This window comes from Protopterus annectens, chromosome 3.part1 (assembly GCF_019279795.1).
Source record: "Protopterus annectens isolate FY-2018-M chromosome 3.part1, PAN1.0, whole genome shotgun sequence".
Classification (NCBI taxonomy): domain Eukaryota; kingdom Metazoa; phylum Chordata; order Ceratodontiformes; family Protopteridae; genus Protopterus; species Protopterus annectens.
The window spans coordinates 1,356,652,177-1,356,677,511 of record NC_056732.1 but is presented as its reverse complement, the minus strand read 5'-3'; the positions used below and the strand labels follow the sequence as shown (position 1 = coordinate 1,356,677,511).

The 25,335-nt window shown below is 44.7% G+C and overlaps 1 long non-coding RNA gene and 5 other non-coding genes across 6 annotated transcripts; all 6 read left to right on the top strand.

Moving 5' to 3' along the window:
• Positions 1–283: 283 nt before the first annotated feature.
• On the top strand, positions 284–23,999 carry LOC122798458. Its single transcript, XR_006364270.1, has 5 exons — positions 284–304; positions 6,604–6,635; positions 13,480–13,603; positions 22,013–22,081; positions 23,167–23,999. It is a non-coding gene; the product is annotated as an uncharacterized LOC122798458 (long non-coding RNA).
• On the top strand, positions 6,454–6,529 carry LOC122799035. Its single transcript, XR_006364411.1, has one exon. It is a non-coding gene; the product is annotated as a small nucleolar RNA SNORD65 (small nucleolar RNA).
• On the top strand, positions 6,694–6,765 carry LOC122799029. Its single transcript, XR_006364407.1, has one exon. It is a non-coding gene; the product is annotated as a small nucleolar RNA SNORD49 (small nucleolar RNA).
• LOC122799036 lies at positions 8,992–9,065 on the top strand. The gene has a single exon (XR_006364412.1). It is a non-coding gene; the product is annotated as a small nucleolar RNA SNORD65 (small nucleolar RNA).
• LOC122799038 lies at positions 13,174–13,245 on the top strand. The gene has a single exon (XR_006364413.1). It is a non-coding gene; the product is annotated as a small nucleolar RNA SNORD65 (small nucleolar RNA).
• On the top strand, positions 22,136–22,210 carry LOC122799028. The gene has a single exon (XR_006364406.1). It is a non-coding gene; the product is annotated as a small nucleolar RNA SNORD49 (small nucleolar RNA).
• Positions 24,000–25,335: the final 1,336 nt, after the last annotated feature.

Below are 25,335 nucleotides of genomic sequence, written 5' to 3'. Positions count from 1 at the left end.
TGTAATTCTGTTAATGCCTTAAGTTAATAGAACTAATATTTTAAAAGTGTCCCTGATTCTGTTGAGATTTGTCCCGGATTGGTTGAGAGCTATGCCATAAAGTAACCTATTACACACATTTTACAATTTACATACTGTCTGTACAGTAGATATTTGACTTGCTGTTTAGGCTTTGGGCGGGCGGTGCATTTAATCTCCGTTTGTTGATTGGTTAGCAGGATTTTGAACTCATTTCCGGTTTTCTGCAATTGAAAAAGTGGCTTTCTGCCCGTTTAGCTTTCATTTGGAGTGCAGTTCTCAACTGGTAAGTTTGTAATGGTACTATTATTTTAATCGATTGTATTTTAAAAGTATAAGGCTGGGGTTTGGGTAATTAAACTTTGATAACTGTAGTATACATATGTATATACACACACTCGCCCACCTATATAACTATTTATATAGTCGGTTGTGCCACGTGGCTCCGTGTTGAATTCTATTTAGTTTTTGGTTGAGTTATCTTGGCCTGTTGTATTTCATTTAACATACATGTAGATGTTGCTTGCGGGTTGCATTATTAAAATGGAACCGTTTGGATTTGTCACTTTTCTCCTACGTGGGCTTGGAACTATGTAGGAGCACGTTAGTAATGAAACGTATTTTTTTCTGAATGTGTTGTGATAATAGATCTAAGTATTTGTTGACCGGGATGGTGATTAGTGGCTTGTGTTCCCCGCTTCAGTATGCCAACTGCGATATCCCACTACACTGAGAAATATTAAACCCGTTTTACTGGAATCTGTTGGCGCTTTGCTCCATTTAATTTCCACTCTGCAATTTGAGTTGTGACTTGACTTTTCTTAGTTGCTGTAGACACGCACGTGTTATGAAGTAAGCCTGAGGGCGAGCCTTATCCGTCCACAGCTCTGTCTGTGGGTGGCTAATCCTGAAGTTGTTCAGTACCAGTCATTCACACCGAAAACTCTGTGTCGGGTCCACCTACTACTGTTTATAATGTGAGAAGCCGTAGTACACCAAGAAGAGGCAAACTGAGAACATATTTCCTCACAGAAGGGGCCCAATCCGAGAGCTTTTTGTGGGGCGACATCAATTTAGGGGTTGGGCTGTCTTCTAGGTTTCGCGAAACGTTTTTTGTATTGGGTTTCGAATGTTCTACTCTTTCGCGTCTCGGAAGTGTTACCACGCTTATTTCGCGCGGGGTGAACTTGGCCTCTGTTTGCAGAGTACACGGAAGAATGATTTACGATAAATGCTTAAAAAATGAAACCGTTTGCGAAACGGTGGGAAGGACACTTAAATGATTGCTGCTATTCCAAAGGCCTGTTTTTTTTTTTTTTTTTCCCCAACCATAATGGATAGTCTGGAACACCAGCACACGGATGCCACGCAGAGGGCGTGGTTTTGATACGCACACGTGACATGTAACTAGTTAAGCGTGCCTCCTTTCAAGACTGAGGTGCAGGTTTCAGTCTCCAAGTTAAAACGTGTAGCCCTGTTTATTTTCCTAAAACCACGAAAAAGGAAATTGGAAAAGTATAAGGGAGTCGGTGTTCCGCCCCCTTACCCCACCTCCATTGCACGTGTTACGCTTTCCTGTAAGTAAAGTCCGGCTTTGAAGGGTTTTGACTTTGGATGTGCAGTAGAAAGCGCTAGTATCTCTCAGGACATTGGAGGCAGAATGTCACTTGTGCGCCTCGAGCAGTGTACTCTGTTTTGCCAAAACCCAAGTCGTGTTTATTTACGGGCATACAAAAGAAGCATGTTTTATTTAGTATGAAACAAACAAAACTCGCTTAACTTATGTTTATTCTGTTCAGTAGTATACTTTCAAAAGCATGTTAGTGTACTTAACTGCAATTATTTTGGGCACCCAGTTCCTGTTTTGGTAATATGTCCTATGAGGCACAAACGCATTTTTCCAGTTTGCTGTATTTTGTAGGCCACACGAAGTCATCAAAGTGGCTGTCCAGTATATGCCTAAGTCCCATTCTTTAAACCAGCTAATTAGTAACTAACGGGTTACTGCGCTTATTTTTTGCGTTAACATGGGGGGGGGGTTCAATGTAATCATTGGGATGATCTCTCCCAGTCTGATTATTTCTATTGGTGACAGCTGCACTGGCGAAATGACTGCCGTTGGCTATTCCCGCACATTTTTCCAAGCACTACCGGCACGCCTAAAGATGCGCAGAACTAAACGCGAGGTACTACTGACAAATGCTTTGGACAGATTCCAGAATTGTCAGCATGCAGAAAGCAGTTGCATCACATCTTAAGCACGCACGTCTTAGTTGGTACACATGTCTTACCGATATCATGAATATTCATTGTTTGAATGTAGTTTACGCTCTTAATGTAGTGGGATGTCTGAGTTGGTATGGCGATGTAGTGCACTGGCTCACTGGCAGTTTTGCACATGAATGAGCATGGGTATGGTGATTGACACGCAGAATGGAAATGAAGCACGATTGGCATGCCGTGCGTATTACCCCATGACTACATGCATATAAGGAATGTAGATGAGCAGCTGTGGCTGCTGTACCTACCTCCCTGATCTAAAATAAGCATGCGCTTTTATTAACTTCTAGAGGCTGCAGAACTTCTATCACTTGAGTGTGCAGAATAGTCTTGATATTGCAGTAAAACACCAGTACGTTACATTCATATACAAACTTTCCTTCAGGGCGAGCGAAATGCCAGGGGCATTAATCAGCAATATAAACTTGTGATTACAAATGGTAGGGATGGCCTTTAGAAATCTGGGAAGGAAGTTACGAGGTCCCTTGTGATCAGAAATAAGGAAAGACTTCCTTGTTATCCCACATTAAAAGGGTTTGTCACGTTTTAGTTTAAAAAAAATTATATCAGTTGTAAATACTGCATCGTATTAATTCACCAAAGGTTATCTGATCGACAGTATGAGAGCCAGTGTTCCATATTTTGGAGATGGGAGGGCTAAGGAGAAACATTTACCTGAACGAAAAGGGCTGCGACTATGAGTTTGTCGTGTGGGGTCCTGGGGTCACGGGTTGAAAGTGGGAGACGCATGTTAAAGCAAGAAAACGGACCTTGAAGTTTCAGCAGTGTGCGATGGGCTGAAGCAAGTCTTAAGTCCTCTAGCGCTAATTAGTTTTAAGTAACTTGAAAAATGACGAAGATGGGGATTTGCTGGGGCAACGTTTTGAGTTAAATACTATCCTATATATATCTAGTAATACCAACATGTGACTGGTGTTTCGCACCTGAAGTAAACTCCTCGTTGGTCAGATCAGACCATAAGCTAATCCCCTAGATGTACACATTCTGCCCCCATTAAGGAAACTACTGTAAAGTTCTAAAAGCAAACTTCATGCTTAAGACAGAAGTGAACTTCATGACACCCATGCAGATGGACAATACAGTTAAGACTGCTGAATCCTACACAAATGCACTCTTAAGCACATGAGTGCATGGATCGTGCTACCCCAAACAGAACCAAGATGCTATCCTCCAAAAAAAGGAAGCCAATCTGGTGGTCCTCTGCCATAAGCAAACTACGACAAAAGGAAGAAACTGTTGCAAAAGGGAGTAAAGTCACATGCATGGAGGAGCTCCCTGGTCCTCAGTAAGAAGCTGAGATCCTCCAAAGCTAGCTACAAAAACAAAATCTCCACTGATTCTAGGGACATTCTACAGCTGTCAAGAATCTCAATGGCAACACCCAGATCTGCTCTGAGTTGCAGCACAACTACATGAAAATTACAGAACCAACTGATACTGCCAACATCCTGACAGGTCCAGTGCCAACTTTACCTCGCCTCCTAAAGGGCCCATATCTATGTAGGGTCCCTGTAATCACAACTAAGCAGGTAAAAGCTGCACTCTCTAAAGCCAAAAACATCATCCATGGGACTGGAGAATATCACAGGCTGTGTTTTACACGAACTTCAGAATGAACTGGCTCCCCACCTAGGCACCATGTTCAATCATAGCCTCACGTCAGGCTTTGTGCCCACTGAATGGTGCACAGCAACAGTTATCCCACTCCTGAAAGGGAGGCCATCCCTGGGAACTATTGCCCAATTAGCCTGGTCTGTAAGGCCATGGAATTCATAAACATTGGTAACCTCCAGGGTTTGTTAAAGGCAGATCATGAGGCAGTCACCAAAGCCGTAGATGAGGGTAAGGTGGTTCACACAGCCTATCTTGACTTCGCCTAGGCTTTCAAAACAACTTCCCATTCTGGAATTATAGCTAAACTAGGTATAAATCCCAACATCACAAGATGGGTTGCCAACTGGCTCACTGACAGAACTCCAAATCTAACTTAAACCAGTGATAAGTGGACCACAGGGTTCAGTCCTGGGACTTCTCCTGTTTGAGATCTACTTCTCTGTAGTACAGGCTTTGTTTGCAGATGACTGCAAACTAGGAGCCATATTAGAGTTCCCATGTGGACATCCTACAGAAGGGTCTCACTAAGACAGAGGCCTGGTGTCGGAGCCATGGCCTCAAGCTCCATGCCAAAAAGTGCATTGTCATCCTCTTTGGTAAAAACTCTGTACCCATGAACTGCCACATAGGTGGTGCTCTACTTGACACTGAATGTGATGAGACCTTGGGACCCAGGCAGACTGTCTCCTTTTGATAATTGCACCACTGCAGTAGTCAGGAAATTTTACGTGGCACAAGAGGTCATTGTTCCCCTCTACTCAACACTCATTAGACCCATCGTAGAGTAAAATGCCCCTCTTGGAATGTACTTCATAAGACTTCTGCAGCAGCTGGAGAGGCCACAGAAGTATCTCGCAAGTCTTATTGGCAGAGTTAGCATAACTGTATGCAAGTCGCATAACGTGAACAAAAGGCTGATATTGTGTACTGGCTAATGCATCATGGATGAATAAATATTCATATAGGTGAGAATTGCATCTTATTGAATATTCATTACTGCAGAATGACCTCAACTAGCTGGGTAGTGTTTGCTGCTGCGCATCTGGTGAGTCAGTACACAACATCATCACTGATATATTGGCAGACAGCTGCAGAACCACAGACACGCAAAAATGTTTTTTTCCCCACAATAAATATTCCAGCTGTGAGATTGCACTACATTGAGGAAGACTGTAAATTATAATAGTTAATGGCTCGTTCCAGCCCATTGTATGCCTTGGTTCACCACAGGCACACTAAACTGCTTTCCCTTGGTTTTTTTTAGGGCCTAGCCTCCCTGCACCCCCCCCTCCCACACACACACACACACACACACACACACACTTAAATGTACAGACCCTACTATCTGTACCTATTTTGGGGCCTTTTGTCCATGTCCCCTACCCTGTTATTTCTGGCTTTGTCCGGATATCTATTGATCTGTTTTACCATTTCCTGTCTAAAGAACAGTGCAATTCACACTACCATCTCCGGGTCTGATGTTATAAAGTTGCCCTCTGTTGCATGGAGGGTGGTGATGGCTACTGCTCATTTGTGTGCGTTGTAATAACCATCTGCCCCAAAATCGGGGTCTGATTTATTTTTTTAAGTGGACATAGGATTAGCAGCATTGTTGAACAGTTGCAGCATTGTTGAACAGTGGCAAGTATAATACTTGTATGTTGTCACAACCAGATTTGGAGCAGGAAAAAATAGCTCCTTTCCAAGCCCTTCTCCTGCCGAAAATCTCTTCAAAGTTTCTTGGGAAGTGTGGCACCTACCAAAAGTGAAGTACATATTTACTTCCCTGTGTAAGATTTTAAAAGTATGCGTACATGGTATGAAACTTGGAACCCTGGAGCTTGATGTTAGTACATTTACTGCTGTTCTACCCACAACTGCACAGCATCAAAAACAGCAAAAGCTGTTGCTGGTGGGCACTGGTAATGTTAAATGCCAGTTTTGTTTGTGTCTTTTGGCTTTTCCCAGGTAGGGGTCGCCACAGCAGAACAATTCCCCCACTTGCAAGACCTCAAGCTGCCCCAATGCCAAAGAAACATTTGTCACAGTGGCTTTGGTATCACTTCTGGGACTTGTGAATCAGTAGTGCCCTAACCATAAAGATTCAAGTGGGTAATACCCTTGCCATTCATCTTCACCCGTTTGCTGTAGAGATGCTGATGTAAATTTTGGGGTCTTACAGTGCCTTTATCCCTGTGCAAAGATGGTATTGGGCTGCAATGTAAAGTCTACAAGAATACACTACTACAATGTAGTTCCCACTGGCCATTTTTTATAGGTTCTTCATGTGGTGGTATACTTGACAGTTTTGTTTTTGGGGGTTTTTTTGGATCCCTCCCCCCCTTATATTCTGTAGGTTGTTGGTGATGGGTGGAGTTCACTGTTGCTCATTTGGCAATTTCTAAAATGGTCTTGTTTCTGTGCATGTGGCTGTCCTGTAGTTAATCAGCTATTGGATTACATTTTTGCCACTGTTTTAGTCTAGGCGTTTGCAGCTGTTGAATGTGAAATCCTATTTGCAGATGATGAAACCAAACTAAAATTAGCTGGAATTACCGGCAGATATGTTCAGTGGTGATAAACTGGTTTTCTGATGTAAAAATTGGGTAAATGTGAATTTTTACACTGTTGTAAAAACTTGCTTTAATAGTGAAATTTGTTTATTTTCAGGAACACTGAAGAATTTCTATAATGGAGAGCTGGTAGGTACATTTCTACTCTGGAGTATAGCATTAATGCTGAGTTCTGACGTACCTGCTGTATTATGATGAGAACTGAGTAGGAAGTGCCGTCAGATGCGAAAACTGATGATGCTTTTCACACTTTCTGATATGCAGCCTTTCGTTTCTCAATGTCTTAAAACATTGGGTGTGTTCTCTTGGACATGAATGTTTTCTTAGTTGGGGGTGGCAACAAACATTAAAATTGGAGCACAGCTCTTTGAAGTAGTGTGGGTGAGACTGAAGTCTTATTGAATCTGTACTTGATTGTGTGACTGAGCCCAGCAAAACAGTGTTGCTAAGCTTTAACACAATGTTTGCATTGGTGGGGACACTGCATTTTGCCTTATGGGGAAAATGTTTAGTTGTACCACATTTTCCCTGTCCCAGAGGAAATTTATAGTGCTAAAACAAACCCCCTTGCCATTTTGCCCCAATTCCCTGTTCATTAGTAGCATATATTTAGTCTTGTGATTGTGAAGCCAGTTAGTGCTGGATTTGAGTGAAAATAGTAGTGGGTGCTGCATTGGCCAGAAAGCGAACCTATTCTACCACTAAACCACCCGGAAATGCCATTCATAATGGCAAGTCTCTTGTGAAACTAAACCTGGCAAACCAATGATGCCTCACCACTGGCACCAGTTCGGGAAGTTCACTGGGGGGATGACTGGTACAGTATCTCCAGATGCAGCTGTCTGCATAAAGTGCAATTTCCCTCAAGAGCACACTGGGGAGCACAAGTCAGTCTGGGGCTGGTTTCTACCACTTTCTCCAGATCCCCAGTACGACTACCCACTAGCACGGCTGCCAAGTTAAGATCATGGCTGAGTGTCTAAGCAAAGACCTCCAGCACCATCTGTCCAACCAGTGCTTCATGTCCCTGCCCATGTAGCTGCCACACTCTGCGTTTGATTTACGCACACACCTGGGAAAAGCTGGCATGGTTTTAGGTTTATTAGCTGAGCCCCCTTCTGCCCAGACTAAGGTAGTTGTCTGCCACCAGACAGTTCTGCCAGCTACCTTAAGGCTCTTTCAAGGATACCCAATATACAGTGAAATTAATATCTATACAAATGGTAGTTCGACCAATAGCAAGGCTGTATATCTCTCCAAAGATCAGCCCCATTGAAAGGTCTAAATAGTTTAGTAAAGAAACGAGAAAATGCTAAGTATATATTCATAGTGATATCACAGCTCAAAACACAGGAAGTCTTTAAAATAACATTGAAGGGCAGGTTCAGGCAATGTCTCTAAGCTTCACTATATTCCTGATTTTAATAGAGCAAGGTAGATGTGGTGAATGGACCTTGTCAGGCCCAAGATAGAATACAGAGTGCTCAGTCTCGCCAAGACTTCTCAAAATATGTAGAATTACTTCTGAGAGAGCTTGCAGATTGACAGCTCCTCTGATCATCTGACTTGTAGTTCTCATGCAAACCCCCCATTGCTGGTAGGGTTTAGCACCTACCCATAAAAAACGCAATGGCTTTTGCTCCGATCTTTTGCAGGTGCTGGAAAGTAATAAAACAAATTTCATACCACCACATTTCCAGAATAGTAATTAGTCCACACCAAAGACAATAGTACAGACTCTCTGACTGCATTGAAACCTGTGAGCATCTTTATGGCCTAGTGTATAAAGTGATTTAATTTCAAATAGTTTAGTTTACTGGAGCAAGGTTAACCTTTATTTCTAGTTTTCTCCGTTTAAAACTTATACACTTAAAACAGTAGTTACAATAGTGCATGTGCACTTCTGTTCTCTCCAGTGGATACATTTCCAACTCTAGCACTTTTCAACACAGATGTACAGATCAGTTTGATATACACGCAATACAGTTCTTATTGTAACACTAGTATCTTGCAAAATTCCAGTTAGCAGTGTTGGCAGTACCTACTATTGTCAAGGGCAGCCTGCTGAGCTATGCATTTGGAAGCAGTGTTGTCTAACCCCTTTCAGTATTTAAGTGGCTTGTAGTTGAAGCTGAAAGGCAAGCCCTGCACTACAGGAAGCAGCTGGCTAATTCTATAAACCTAGTACCTGTCATCCTGGGGCCGTATATCCTGTTACCTAAACAACTATCCCAATCGGTTCTGTAGCCTTTCCTTTTCTATTGGAGTGCATTTTACATGTTCTAGAGGGTTTAACTGCCTTGTATCATTGGCACGTGTCTGACCAATATCACTCCCTCTGCCAACCAGTAGGTGCCCAAGCAGGGTCACCTGGGAAGCTTTATGAACAGTCAGTGCTGTGGTTGAAGTGGGTTGTATAGGTTGTTTTGGCAGGTATAAATCTATACAGGCTGAAAATTTAATTTGTTGGCGTCTCCAGTTTGTGACATGATGAAACCAAACTGAAAAGGCTGGAATTACCGGCAGATCATTCAGTGGTGACTAACTGGTTTTCTGATCACTTCATGATGAATTCTACTTTTGATTTATTCATTTCTTGTTGATCGCAACAGGTTAAGGTTAACACTGAGTCGTACAGGAAGTCTACTATTAAGATTAGCTATGTTGTGAGATGACTTAAATGCAACTTGGTTTTACACTAGTGACTTTTCTGTAAGATGTGGCATTTCAGCGATAAAACAGCGAGACAAATGTGAAACTTGCACAGTGGAGAAACTTATTTTGTTAAGGGAGAAGGTGCCATAAAACTCCAAAGGAAAATTGGTATAAATGTAAATAGTCTAAACTAACGGCTACACTAGTCCAATTGGTGGGAAACTGCTTAGTCCTACTGAAGTGACTGTTTATCACTTTATTTGAAAACGGTTGCATGCAAGTAAGGCTTCATAACTGTGTAGTAAAGCCACATGGTTCAAAGATGTACCCATATTCTTTTAGTCCAATATGCACATGTAGTGTTTCTTGAGTATTGGTAATGCTGATGGTTGGTCTACTGTGTACACCCAACATCAAATGAGATGGACCATGTCTCTTCCAGATTGTGGTTAAAGGGCCTCCCAAAAAATTATATATACTCTAGTTTCTGCACACATGACCAAACTGTGGTGCTTGAAGGTTATTAGTGAGCTAACTGTTCTGGCTTGCACCGCTTTCCACAGAAGTTTGAAGTTAAGTTTTTTATGTGAGAGTCCCGTAGCTACTAGCTTCTCATTTCTAGATGGGGCCCTTCGAGGGTAGGTGCGTTTCTAGCTGTGATGTTTGTGCTTACAGAAGGCCAGACTTCAATATTCTAAGTAAGTGGTTAAGCTGATGTAATTTAAACTGACTTGTTTTTTTCTGTAAGCAATATGTGTGTGTGCGCGGATATGCACACACAGTGCATAGCACTGCTTTGTTTGGTATTATGTGCAGTAACAGAAACATGGTTTAAGGCTCCAGAGAGCACCCCAGCAGCTACCAGGCTACGACTCTTACTATGCATTTCGGCCACAGAACTTGGACTGAAATACAAAAGGCTGGGCATATCCATAATCAAGGATGCCCACACCTCCAGGTTAGTGGCACAGCATGATGCTTCAGAGATCATCCACGTGCAACTAACAACGGGCAAAACTGCAATTCAAATTGTAGCTTGCTACAGATCCACCAAGTCCCAGGACCCCCATTCTGCATTTCTAGAAACCACTGGGAAGCATTGAAGGTCTTCCCAAACACCCTAATATTAGGTGATTTCAATTACCCAAACATTAACTGGGAGAACTACTCTGGTACTAACTCCTTGCCCAACATTTCCTAGAATTTATAAACACAACTCCCTGGATTTGACTGGTCAACACTCCCACCAGAGGTGACTGCATATTGGGCCTGATCAGCATGTGGGACGGATTCCACACCGGAGGTCAACCCATCACTGGTTAGATCAGACTATAAACAAATAACTTTGGATATCCACCAAATAACTTTGGATATCCACATTCCGCCTCCACTCCCAACTTTGGATATCCACATTCCGCCTCCACTCCCGGACAAGGAATCCACTGTGAAACTTTTCAAAAGCAAATTTCATGTTATTTAAGACCGAGGTGGAAAGTTTCAAAGCCCCCATACTAGAGGATAACACTGTCAAAGCTGCAAAATCCTTCACTAATGCATTCTTCGGCACCTACAAAGAATGCACGAATCATGCTATGCCAAGCAAAACCAAGACTCGCTCCTCCAAGAAAAGAAACCAGTCTGGTGGACTCCTGCCATAAACAAGCTATACAATAGGAGGAAACTAGTACAGAAAAGAGTAAAATCCCAAGAAGGGAAGACATCCTTAATTTAGTATCAGCAAGAAACTACAATCCCTCAAAATCCATCCAAGGCGAGCTTCAAAATAATTGCCAAGGACTCCAAACGATAACCACAAGGCATTCTTTATCTAGGTCAAGAATCTAAGTGGCAATGATCAGATCTGCTTGCAGATGGTGCAGAATGGCAAAATACACTGAACTGGCTGATATCGCCAACATCCTGGCAGATTCAGCACAAACTTCACCCCCAAAAGGGCCTATAACCATATACACAGCATCAATGAGAACAGACAGTTTCCCAGGCTGCATCCTAAGTGAGCTCAGACTAATCCCTCACCTAAACACACTGTTCTCACTCAGCCTGTCCACAGGCTACGTACTCAAGTGGTGCACAGCAACAGTTATTCCACTGCACAAAGGTGGAGCCACAACAGGCCCTGGGAATCATCACCCTGTAAGCCTGACCAGCTATGGAGCGCATCATCCTGGACCTTGACAGACATTGGGAACCTCCAAACACTGGACCCTACCCAGTTTGGCGTTAAAGGCAGATCATTCCTCCTAAACCTGTTTTACTTCTTTGAGACGGTTACAAGGCTATAGACAAGGGAAAGGTGGTACGCAAGCCTACCTAGGCCTTGCAAAAGCCTTTGACACCATTCCACATGTTCACCAGCCCACACGTTCACCAGCCTGAACATAAGCCCCTACGTCACACGATGGGTTGCCAACTGGCTCACTGGCATGGTGAGAGTTGTAGGAGCTAGGTCCAACTCTAAACCAGTTACAAGTGCAGCTCCCCAGGGCTCAGTCCTAGGACACCACCTGTTTGGCATATACATCTCAGAGGTACAGGCAAGCACAGGAGGACTATGGCTGACCAAGTTTGCAGGTTACTGCAAACTAGGGGCTATAATTGACTCTGGCTGACCGACATCCTCCAAAAGGGTCTCCCTGAGACTCTGGCTGACAAGACCTCCTCCAAAAGGGTCTCACTGAGACCAGATACCTGGTGTCAAAATCGTGGCCTCGAGCTAAATGCCAAAAAGTGCATAGTCATCCCCTTTGGAAAAAAACAAAGTACCCACAAACTACCACATAGGTGGTAGTCCCCTAAATATGGAAGATGTAATAAGGGATCTGGGGACCCAAGTAGATAGTAATATCTCCTTTGGTTAGAAAAGCCTTCTACTTGGCCTACCTAATCACAAAAGGGTTTGCATCCAGATTGAGAGGTTTGCATCCAGATTGAGAGGTCATTGCGTCTCTCTCTCCTCATCACTCCTCAGATCCATCATATAGAGTACAATGCCCCATTTGGGATGTACCTTAAGACACCTGCAAGAGCTGGAAAGACCACAAGTACCTCACAGAGGATCACTGGCCTCAAACAGATGCCCTATGCAGCTCGACTGAAAACTCCAGCTGTACTCAGTTGCATACTGCCTACTCGGAGGTGATCTCTGCCTGACATACAAGGCCATATCCAACCCAGAATTGATGGACATGCCCCACCTAAAGAAAACCTTATCCCCTTGAGCCACCAGCTCTAGGGATCTAAACCTCACCACAACAATAAATAAGATGTGCTGGAGGGGATAGATTCCTGTCCGAGCAACTTTCACACCGGGATCACTTCAGTGACTCTGCTGGACAGAGGTACAGGGAACTAATCTAAGGGACCAGTGAAGTCTACACCTTCTGGCTAGGCTTATTAAATGCCTTTGGGCAGACAGCATAGTACCTACCTTATTTGTTTAGTAGACAAGTTTGGGCAACTATACAGATGGGTGCTACCTGCCAACAAAAGTAGTGGGGGTGGCTCACAAAAGTAGTGGGGGTGGCTTTCCCCCCTTAAAACTGCTTTCTTTTGTTTTTCTGTTATTGCATGAAGTGAGATTGATGCTTGATATGTGTGCTTGCATGTAGTGCCACTTGACAAACTTCATCCTTGTATGTAGTAAAATTGCATATATAATGGTGTGGGGGTACTCTGGCATAAAATCTTGTAGAAGTTTGGGCAAGGCCCACTTAATAGCAATTTGCATGTCCAAAGCATACAGGGGGTTAACTTTGTGTTGCTGAGATACATGCATGCTTCTGTGTAGTAACCCTGCTCTGCTTGTACATTACACTGTGATGTTTTACCTTGTACCATGGCAGGTGTGCCCACACAACAAACATGTCGTGTGTGTCCCCCTCCTGTCAACTAGTTTTCAAGAGCTGGGGTATGCCATTATTACCAGAGCTGAAGCGGCTTCTCTGGACTCTTGGCAGGGTTAAATGAAAGTTGCACGGTTATTAGAAGTTTGATATGATGAAACCAAACTGAAAAGCTGGAATTACCGGCAGAATGTTCAGTGGTGATGTACTGGTTTCTGATCCAAATGCTACTTTTGATTTTTTTTCCCCAGTTTAAGCGCAGCAGGTCAAATTTACTTGTGGGCTGTGCAGTATGTGTACTACTGTTAGGGTGAGCTGTATTGTTTGCTACTTGGGTTGACTGGTGTGACTTGGTTTTACAGGAGTATGGTTCTCTGCCTGGATAATGGTTGATGAGCTTAATTGCATGGGCCATGACTTGCCTGACTTTCTTTCCTCCTCTCTTCCTGTTTAAGGTCTACTTCAGGAGTCTGGTGTGGTTATTTCAGTCCATATAGCAACAGTATGGCATGTTCAGGCTTCACTTATTTGCTTGCCTCCGGAACTTGAGACCAGAGCATGCTGCAGTCTTTTTCAAAGGTACGTACAGTTCATAATTAACCTTTTTGTTAAATAATATGGGGAAATTAGGAGTAGGCATGTTCTTGGTAACTGGGATCCTGAGATGTTATCGGACTTCTGCTTGATGCTTGTGATTTTACTCTAATGCTTTAGTGACTGCTGTTCCTTGGCATTCTACTTGTTCCTTGGCATTCTACTTGTTCCTTGGCATTCTACTTGTTCCTTGGCATTCTACTTGTACTCCAACATAGTATGGTAATGTCTTGTTCCTTTCTCTCTCAAAAGGAACTACACCATAAGTGAACATTGGAGAATGATCCAGGTACTTGCACATTTTGAAGCATGATTGCTAGTTTCTCAATGTATGGAATTTTTTTTTCATACAGAGAATGCAGTTGCCATATTACCACATGTAGCGTCTGCACAGCTGTTTCAGTGTGGACATAAACTGTACAGACTTTTGCCTTATTTTGGTCTGTTTCTCATAAAACTCTGTATCTGAAGTAGATTCATTTGTCTGCAACCTATGGGTTATGGATCCGATATCTGATCCGAACCGGCATGGTTTTCCAGCTATAGATCCGAGCTCGGCTCCTCCCCTCGCCCATAATGCACTGCTCTCCCTACATGACCTCAGATCTAGTTTGCCGCACTGGTGACCAGATTGGATTTCAGAGCTCTTCAGCTAAGTGTTCATTATTGCATTTTTCAGTGTTAAATTTAAAGTTTTTCAGTTAGTTGTGGGAAAGTTGTAGGTTCCCTTTCTTTAGCTTAGTTCAGTTTTAATAACTTTTATAACTTTTGTTTCCCTCCCCTCGCTGGTGCGTAGTGTGTTTGGGCCTGTGTTTGTTTGGCTAGTTGGCCTTTAATTTTTAGGCAAATTAAAGTAGTAGTAGTGTCCTTAGGATATCCGTCTGAACCCCCTAAGGCTTTCTTTTCGAAGTGCTCCGAGTGTGGCCATAAGCTTTCCCCTGCTGATGGCCACACTCTGTGCGTTCGAAACACCTCACTTCTGGATGTTCCATTTGTGCAGGGTTCAACCCCAGGGCATTTAAGGAGCGGAGGTCGAAGCTGGTCATGGCGGGACTATTGCCCCTGGACTCTGCTTCGGCTACCACTCCTTCGGGGGGTACCGTGTCTACGGTTCCCTCCTCTCCGGCTCCCCCTCCTCCACCTGGGACTCAACCTCCCTCTAGTGGTTTGGAGGAGAGGGAAGCAAGAAAGAAGGACCGGAGGGAAAAGCACCATAAGCGGCGGGCCGAGACCTCTGTTTCGGCCCCGCCTGCCAAGCGGGCTTCTCCTCCAGCCTCCTTGTCTGCTGGTTCTCCCCCCTCCACGGCTCCGGTCTCCTGTGTGCTTCTCACTGGGACCTGAGGAGACGACCCGATCTCCGTCGAGGCTATCGAGGAGGCACTCGAGGCCTACCTCGGCAGCCTATAGTACTGGGTACTTCGGATCCGACCCTGCCCTCGAGTGCTTCGGATCCGACCTCTCTGAGCCTGGATCCGAGCTTCGGATCCGGGGGGATCAGTGCTCCTTCGGCGCCGTCAGTGTCTGAGCGCACTGTCCCCTCGGATCAGAGTGCTTCGGTGCCAGCTCCGATCCACTCTTCGGATCCTAGGGGGAGCCAATTATCGGATCCTTTGGTCGAGGTCGGCTCCCCCTCTACTTTTGATGTAGTAGAGAGGGCCCTGTTGAGGGTTTTCGGACCCCCGGCACTTGCTTCGGCTCCGTCCCGCATTCCATCTGCACTGGGCCAGGCTTCCACCATCCAGCCACTGGGACATCCCGCTCCTTTGCCCCAAGTTGTTCCTTTGTAACATGACACCGCTTGCGAGGGGTCTTCTGAGCCCCCCAGAGGATGCCCCTCGCAAGCATACATGCAAAAGGAGGCACATAGACTGATTTGGAGGAAGGGGAAGGCTCCCCAAGATCACCCCCCGAGGATGTCTCTTTTGGAGACCTCATGGAAATGTTCGCATAAGGGGGGGTAGTCTGCCCCCAAGTCTTCCTCAGACGAGTCAGTGTTCTTGGAGGCATTTGAAGCGGGCCTGTCTACCTCTTGGGTGTCCCCTCCTGCCGACCCCCTGGTGGACCGGATTACCACCAGGGCGTGGAAAGATCTGGACACCGTGGAGCCAATCCCAAAAAGGCCAGACTGTATACTTAGTCCCCCGGCTGACCGTGCCCACTGGAGTAAGGGGCCTCCGGTAGATGCCATGTTGACGGCGGCAGTCAACAAGAGGGAACTTGCTCAGGAGAGCCCCTCAGTCCATCCCCCAAGCAAGGAGTCTCGGATGATGGACCGCTTGGGGAAGCGGATGTTTAGTTCAGCGACCTTTTCAGTGAGGTCGCTGAACTACCTGGCACATGTGATTAGGATGCAGCGCGATCTTATCAAGGAATATGCTGCTTCCCCCCCCAGAGTCCATGTCGGAGGAGGACAAATTGTTGCACTCCACCCGTATGGCCACTCCCGGGTCCGTGACTTAATACCTCTATGCGGTTACTGTCCCATGCTATGGAGGGAGCCGCTAGTGCTGCAGGGACAGGCCTAGTTACTAGACGTCAGGCCTGGCTCCGTCATTGCGATTTCACGGAGCCCTTCAAGGCGTCATTTGCGAACGCTCCCTTCGGTTCTGCCCTTTTTGGCAAAACTGTTCGCTATACTTGACCCAGAGCGAAAAGGACGGGAAGACGCTGTCATCGGAATCCGCTTCTCTGTGCCCCAGAGGCCCTATTCTAGGAACCAAAAGGGCCAGACGATGTGGTTCCGGAAGTCGCAGCAGTCCCAACCCGCTCCAGACCACCAGTCCTGCCATGGCAGAGGAGGACAGGGAGGACACTGCCCCAGGGGCAGAGTCCCAGGAACTTCGGGTCCAGAGAACCCTTCTCTGAACGACCCGCGCAGCAGCCCTGAAGGGTTGCCCGGCTGCTCCACTCTGGCGGCAGTCTGATGTTCTTCGGAGCACCTAGCGGCATGGGAGTCCATAACATCAGACCGCTGGGTCCTCCGCATCATATCCAGAGGATACCGCATCCCATTTCATCACATTCCAAAATTGAAGTCCCTCCCCGATGTTCCACCCCGTCAGTGGGAGGCCGCTTTAGCAGAAATTGGCCATCTGCTAAAGAAAAGAGCCATCCAGCCCGTCCCCCCAGATCGGATCAGGGTTGTTCTCCATGTTCTTTTTAGTGCCAAAAAAGACTGGGGATCTAAGACCAATATTAGACCTTTCACTCTTGAACCTGGCAGTTCCCAAGGAGAAGTTCCGAATGGTTACCTGGAGAAAATCACTGGATGTGCTCTATAGACCTCAAGGATGCGTACTACCATATCCTAATGGACATGCGCTCCAGGAGGTTTCTCCGCTTCCGGCTGGGAGCCAGTCACTACCAATTCCGGGTCCTTCCCTTTGGTCTCACCACAGCCCCCAGGGTGTTCAAGGTATTAGCAGTGGTAGCGGCCCACCTGAGGCTTCAGGGGGTGCAGGTCTTCCCTTACCTGGACTACTGGCTTCTCACCGCTCCAACAAGGCATCTACTGTTATTGGCGCAAGATTCCTTTCTCCATCTAGCTCCCCATCTGGGCATCACAATAAATGCAGAAAAGTCCAACCTAGCCCCTATGCAGTTCATAGATTTTATAGGTGCCATAGACACGAGACGGTTAAGAGCCTTCCTCACTGCGGACAGAATTCAGAATCTGCAGCTCCAGGTGCGGGCCATCCTCCACTCCAGCTCAGTTCTGGCGGAGTTGGTCCTGAGGGCTCTAGGGTCCATGGCAGCAGCGATAGCTCTTCCTCTCGCCAGGTTCAATATGCAGGTACTTCAATGGACACTCCTAGTTCAGTGGTCTTATCTTGCTCTTCCTATGCATCATCCCATTGCGATCAGCAAGGCTTGCAAGCGGTCCCTCCTGTGGTGGCTCCACACTCCACGGAGGCCGCCCCTTTTGTGTTTCTCCCCCTCTCGCCACAGTGACCACAGACGCCTCCCGCCTCGGGTGGGCATTTTGCAGGCTGGACAGTCCAAGGCCCGTGGAACGATTCAGAGACCTTGCTGCATATCAATGTTCTAGAGATGAGAGCAGTGCTCTTAGCGTTGCAAGCACTACAGGCCTTTCTTCCCTTGAACTATTGCAATTCAGTCGGACAACATAACATGTCTGTCGTCTGGTATATCAACAAACAGGGGGGAACCAGGTCTTACCCTCTTTGTCGAGAAGCCATGAGAGTGTGGGAATGGGCAATCTCCGCCAACCGCTTTCTCATCGCAACGCATATTCCAGGTCGGTCCAACATCCTTGCGGACAAACTCAGTCACTCCATTCTCTCCCCTTACGAGTGGTCTCAATGCTCAGGTAGCGAAATGCATCTTCGAACGGTGGGGAAGTCCTTGTTGCGATCTTTTTGCGTCTCCCTCAAACACAAAGTGCGACTGTTTTTCGCTCTAATCCCTCCTCCTGGAGATACCCCAAGAGACGCTCTGGTGCATGCTTCAAGTTCTTCAGAAAGCCTCTAGGTTGGGGTGCAGAATGATTCTCATTGCCCCATTCTGGCCTTGACAGATTTGGTTCCCTTTCCTAAGGTCTCACTCAGTGAATCCTCCTTGGATTCTAGATCCCATTTCGGATCTGATATCTCACCCGTCCCATCTATCAACCCCGAATCTGGGCAACCTGAAGCTGACTGCTGCTCCAGTTCCACTCCTGATCAGGACTCCCGGTATTTCGTCTCCAGTTAAGGCCATCCTGGTAGCTGCTCATAAACCATCTACCAGGAAAGTTTACCACAGCAAGTGGAAACTGTTCTCCATTTGGGCGAAGCGGCAAGGTCTAGACCCCTTCACAGTTCCCCTTCCTCTGGTGCTTGACTTCCTAACCACTCTTTTTTTAATGATGGTGCCAGCAGTTCCACGGTCAAAGTGCAACTTGCGGCAATTTCTCACTATCCTATTGGTCAAGACTCGGTCCACTGATGTCTGCCAAATTGTGTAAGATTTTCCTAAAAGGTACTTTTCTCCTCAGACCCCCTGTAAAGCAAGTGGTTCCTCCTTGGGACCTTTCATTGGTCCTTCAGGCCTTGACCGCTTCCCTTGAACTCAAGTGGCTAATGTAGATCTGAAATTTTTATCTTTCAAGACTGCCTTTTTAGTAGCCATTACCTCTGCCAAGAGAGTTTCAGAACTTCAAACCTTATCCGTCAAACCTCCTTACTTGGTCTTTCATCCGGACCGTGTATACCTCAGGACCAACCCGTCCTTTCTTAAGGTAGCTTCTGAAGCAAATATTAATTCAATCCATTAACCTCCCTGTTTTCTTTCCTAAATATCAAAACAAAGGTGAATACAAGCTGCATTCCTTGGGTGTTAGATGTTCAAGCTGCATTCCTTAGATGTTAGATGTTCAAGCTGCATTCCTTAGATGTTCACAGGCAACTTATAGGCAATCCGACCAGTTTATTTCCTTTGTTAAATTCAATTTGGGTAAACCAATTTCCAAAGTCTCCTTATCACGCTGGATTTCGCAGTGCATCTTATTGGCTTATCAAGCTTCTGGAAGGCCCGCACCGGAGGAAGTACATGCCCATTCAACCCGGTCAGTTTCTACTTCAGCGGCCTTTAAAGCTAGGATTCCTCTGGATGATATTTGTTCTGCAGCCACTTGGGCTTCATCTCATACCTTTATTTCCCACTACAAGTTGGATATTACATCTAGAGGTAGAGCATCCTTTGGCTCCGCGGTGCTTCGGAATATCCTTCCATGATGGCCGCCCAAGATTCTGGTAGCTGGGGACTCTGTCCCACAGGTTGCAGACAAATCTCCTACTTCAGATTTAGAAGTTATGTACTCACCATAACGTTCCATCTGAGTAGGTGTATTCATTTGTCTGCAACCATCCCGCCCTCCTATCCCCCTGGCCTTGTCAGTTTCCTGCATATTATGTGTTACCTTTTTTAGGGTATTTCTATCTGAGGTCATGTAGGGAGAGCAGGGCATTATGGGTGAGGGGAGGAGCTGAGAGCTCAGATCTATAGCTGGAAAACCATGCCGATTCGGATCCGACATCGGATCCATAACCCACAGGTTGCAGACAAATGAATACACCTACTCAGATGGAACGTTATGGTGAGTAATTTTCTGACAAGTTTCTAAGAACAATACTTAAAACTTGTCTGTATTTTTTACCTTTTGTGCGCGCCACCCCCATTCTTTATGGCTTTGACAGATCTCTTGCCCTAAAGTTGAGAGGTATGGTGGAAGACTGTAATAAAGTGGCCCGAGGCAAAATAGTAAGCGAAGTAAAGCTACGCAGGTCTAATGGGTATTCTTACCTTCCCAGTTTCCATTTCTTAATCTGAAAGCGTTACGAAGAGTTCAGTGGTGATATACTGGTTTCTGATCAAATGCTACTTTGATTTCCCCAGTTTAAGCATGGCAGGTCAAATTACTTGTGGGCTGTGCAGTATGTGTACTACTGTTAGAGTGAGCTGTATTGTTGCTACTTTGGTTGTGGTGTGACTTGGTTTTACAGGAGTATGTGGTTCTCTGCCTGGATAATGGTTATTGAGCTTAATTGCATGAGCCATGACTTGCCTGACTTTTCCTCCTCTCTTCCCTGTTTAGGTCTACTTCCAGGAGTCTGGTGTAGTTATTTCAGTCCATATAGCAACAGTATGGCATGTTCAGGCTGCTTATTTACTTGCCTCGGAACTTGAGACCAGAGCATGCTGCAGTCTTTTCAGTGCATTACAGTTCATAATTAACCTTTTTGTTAAATAAGATGGGGAAATTAGGAGTAGGCATGTTCTTGGTAACTGGGATCCTGAGATGTTATCAGACTTCTGCTTGATTCTTGTGATTTTATTCTAATGCTTTAGTGACTATTGTTCCTTGGTATTCTACTTGTTCCTTGGTATTCTACTTGTTCCTTGGTATTCTACTTGTTCCTTGGTATTCTACTTGTTCCTTGGTATTCTACTTGTTCCTTGGTATTCTACTTGTTCCTTGGTATTCTACTTGTTCCTTGGTATTCTACTTGTTCCTTGGTATTCTACTTGTTCCTTGGTATTCTACTTGTTCCTTGGTATTCTACTTGTTCCTTGGTATTCTACTTGTTCCTTGGTATTCTACTTGTTCCTTGGTATTCTACTTGTACTCCAACATAGTATGGTAATGTCTTGTTCCTTTCTCTCAAAAGGAACTACACCATAAGGGAACATTGGAGAATGATCCAGGTACTTGCACATTGAAGCTTATGATTGCTGGATTTCTCAATGTATGGAATTTTTTTTTCATACAGAGAATGCAGTTGCCGTATTACCACATGTAGCGTCTGCACAGCTGTTTCAGAGGACATAAACTGTACAGACTTTTGCCTTATTTTGGTCTGGTTTTCTGACAAGTTTCTAAGAGCAATACTTAAAACTTGTCAGTATTTTTTTGACCTTTTGTGCGCGCCACCCCCATTCTTTATGGCTTTGACAGATCTCTTGCCCTAAAGTTGAGAGGTATGGTGGAAGACTGTAATAAAGTGGCCAAGGCAGAATAGTAAGCGAAGTAAAGCTACGCAGGTCTAATGGGTATTCTTACCTTCCCAGTTTCCATTTCTTAATCTTGTCCCTTTGAAGTGGATTTTGTACAGTACCTGTATTACTTTTGCATTTTAGTTTAATTTCTGAACAGCTGGTGTTGCCCTCGTATTACTTTTGCATTCTGTTTTAATTTCTGAGCAGCTGGTTTTGCCAGCCATTTATCTGCACCTTTTGTACAGTTAAGGTGCAAATCATGTTATTGAATCGCACATTTTCAAGAATTTTGCATCTCCCAATTAACAGGAGGTTCAAGGATGTTAGGTGCCATTTGTGTTTAAAAAGCAGTTTTTAATCACATGCTGAGGACATAGCTCTGTATTTAAACAAGGCTACTAACCTTATTTTTCTTGTGCACTTAACATTTTCTGTTGGAGAAATTCAAGACTTTGTTTGTATGGACTGCCTTTGTATTTTTCTGTCCTGATTATAAGCCTCCAGAAAAATTGCTAGTTTAGGGGTCCCGGAACATAGAGTGCTCCATTCCTTGGACTCGTTCGTGTAGGTTCTGTTTTTTTGGACAAGTCTGCATTCATCCCCAGTTCTGCATGGGCAGTATACCATGTTTTGGAATTGGGAGTGCTATTATATGCCACGTAGTGCTGGCACTTTAGTCATGGGTTGTAGACGGGAGTAACACCTTGGTTAGTAAAGGCTTGTGTGCTTCCTTAAATCAAACGTGCTGGATGAGTTTCTTCAGCATGGCTGAAACTACTACATTGGTGGGTTGTGCGTACTGTGCTTCATTCCATTTAGTATTAAACAAGTTTTTCCTGCTGTACTGGAATCTAAATTGGAAATAAGACTGAATTTTTGTTACTGTTTCTCTTTCAGGAAAATTTTGGTTTTGAGGATAGCTGCTGGTATTGGAGGAAGATCTGGGATTTGAGTAGCTAACTGCAGGTAAGCATATTTGGCGTGGGTTTTTAATAAATTGGTTGTTAAACATTCTTGGTGTACAGTGATGATACTCCTAAAATAGGAAGTGCCGTCAGATGCGAAAACTGATGATGCTGATTTTCACTGCTGATGTACAGCCTTAAATGTGTCTTGTATGTGATGCTAGTATGTAGATGGGGTAAGGTTCTCAGGTTCGATCCTCTGCTGGGGTGCCTTCTGTGTGGAGTCTGCATGTCCTCTGGTTGCGTGGGTTTCCTCTGGGTGCTCTTATTTCCTCCCACATCCAAAAGGCATGCTGTAGGAAAGCCGAAAGAAGGTGGGGTATATCTAATATGTGCACGTTCCTTGGAGCAAGAAATCTGGACGTAACCTAAAAAATATAGGGACAGATTTTAAATATTACTCTTAACAAATGTAGAACGTTCCTAGAATAACAGGATTTGTTAGTGTAAACTTTGAGGGATAGGTTTTTTTGTTTGTTTTTTTGTTTTTTTTGTTTTTTTTTTTTAACAGTCCAAAAATACGAGGCAAAAATCTTAGTTGAGAGGAGTATGTGTACACTGTAGGCCTTCCCTGCAGGTGACCCCCAGGGATCACTGGCCCATGTTTAGCATGATGCTGAGTTGCAGATCAGTTCACTGCTTGAAGATGAATTCTAGACTGGCTTTTTTTTAAGTGAACCATGCGGATGCTTTTGCTTAACTGAGAATTAACCCATGAAATGCAGACCTGAGTACCATGCATTTTCAGAAGATGCTGAGGGAGAAAAGGTCCACATTTAACTCTGTATTTTTGCATTTCAGCAGGGAATTTACATTAAAATTACATAGGTTAGTGGCTCTCCTTCCCTTGTCCTCAACATGGCACTAACTTGGTAGAAACAGCCACGTCTGTGTTGGCCCTTTATATCTAGCTCCATTGAAGGAAGGGGGTATGGGGGGGGGGTCCTTGCCTTATTGGAACTTTTGGTTTAGTATATTTATGGTTTTCTGATTTTAATGTTTTGAATGTAGTCTCCCCACAGGTTAACTTGCATTTTGTTTTTGTTTTTGTTTTTTTTTTTTTTTTTTTTTTTATTATTTGTATAGGGGTGAGATCGCAAAGGTCCTTGGTGTGGCTTCTGCTGGCTGGAAGGTTTTCTATCCTGCGAGAAATTGGATTGTCTGCTTTCTGTTGGACAGGAGGAAAAGTTTGCATTGTCCTGCTGGCTGGAAGGTTTTCTGTCCTGCGAGAAATAAGTTTGCACTGTCCTGTTCTGCCCAGCTGGGCCACAAGCATGCAGAGTAACAACCATTTGATGAGAAACTAGTTTGCAACTTCAATTTTCTTGTCAATTGGACATTGGATACATTTATTGCTGTACCCTGTTCTTGACAGTTACTACATTATTTTGTCATACTGGATGGCCGCCTCTCTGAATTTCTGTAAAATTTAAAAAACAGACCGTTTATCAAAGGGATTTTAAACATTACCATTAGCTAAGCAGGTGTGCCCACAGCTGAGCTTTTCCAAAACTGGCCAATCACAAGTGTGGAAAAGGAGGCATATTTAAGCTCCACAGGTGGTAATACTTGCTAGAACCGGTTGTAGCTTCCTTCTGCAGTCAGCATGGCTGGTGTAGGTGTGAAGCACTCTAGAGCGCAACACTGGGGCATCCAGGAGTCCAAAGTTATGGTTTGGCTCCATGAGGAAAGACTCCTGCAGGGCCAGTACCAAGGGTACCCAATATAAAACGAGGCCTGGAACAGTCTTGCCTGTGATATCCAGTGTCACTGGTGTTCCTCGACTGGTGAGCAGGTCAGGCACCATGCTTCTGACCTGAAGCAGTGTAGGGGGGTGAAGTGGACCCGGTGGATCCAGGAATCCTGTACGATGCCTAATGCCCCAGTACTGAGTAAGTAGCCATTGTATTAAGTAGTTAAAGAATATGGATAGGAATGTCTCAATATCACTGCATTTACTTCACAGATTGGGCTATGAACCTGCAAGCCCATGAAGATGGGCTGCAAAGGCTGTGTCATGAGGCAGGTTAGTAATTATTCTGCATGTACTGTTATATAAAATGCAAGCCTTCAAAAAGTCTTTTAACCCAATAAATGTATGATTCATGGAGTGTGCCTGTGTCACTTTCTTTGTTGTACTGTTGCATTCTCCCAATGGTGTTGTATTAAGCAGTGTCCTACCACACTTGGGTAGGCCCATATAACGTGGATGAAAGGGGTGCCAGTAGCTTGTATGCATATGTACAGCCCTCAACTTGTTGGTTCATGGCCAGCATGTACAAGTTAATCTAGCACATGAGTAGCTTGGTATTGTGTTCCCCAGAAATGTCAGTGTGCTGCCAGAAATGTAGGGAGCTGTCTACATATAACTGATAAGTAACATGTAGATAATTTTATATGAAAGAGCTGTCGGTGTACCATGTTAGCAGTAGTGTGTGTGAGCAATTCTCAAACTATGTTGCAGTAACATCTGCATCTTGGACAGTTTGTATGCAAGATGCAGCTCATGTATATAATCTAGCAAAATCCAGTTGCACAATATAAGGGGATTGGGTAGTGTAGTAATACATGTAAGGGGCATATAACTGCAGTTAGCAGGAATGTAGTGAAAGCTAAAAGGGATATACAAGTTTAATTGAGCTATCTTTTTCCAACCTACTGTATGTGCATAAAAAGTGCAATTCCACACCTCAATCGGTATGTCTAATCTCAACAACAGATGTTGGGACGTGTCCTGTTGGTTTATAAATATTTGCATTTATTTCTATGCATTTGCCCTGTCAAAATACCACAATATTGGTGGCCTGTTACCATCAATTAAACCTGCATGCTGTTGTAATGTCCACTATTCTATATATGCATGTTATGCTTGCTTTTCAACTGTTAAAATCTGGTATGTTGGTTTAATGGGATTACTTCTGCATGTTGGAACTAATTTGGAATGTTGTTGACTGTTACTAACCCATATCTTCAAAACGTAGTTCGTATGGGAAGGCCAGTCCCAGTGGACCCACCTGTCCCACCTCTGCACCAGCAGATTCAGTGCCCAGCCTGGGACCTCCTCAATTGGCCCTGTCACCTTCGGGTGGAAGTGCTGTAAGCGTGGGCAGAGGTACCCATTGTACAGTCCAGGCTGTGGTGCGTAGAGAGATTGAACGTTCTGTTGCAGAACCTGTATGTCAGCTTGGCCTGAGTGGCGCAGCTCCTGGGTCAGCCTGCCCCTCCTGCACAGCCACCTTCTGGGCTGTGAAGGAC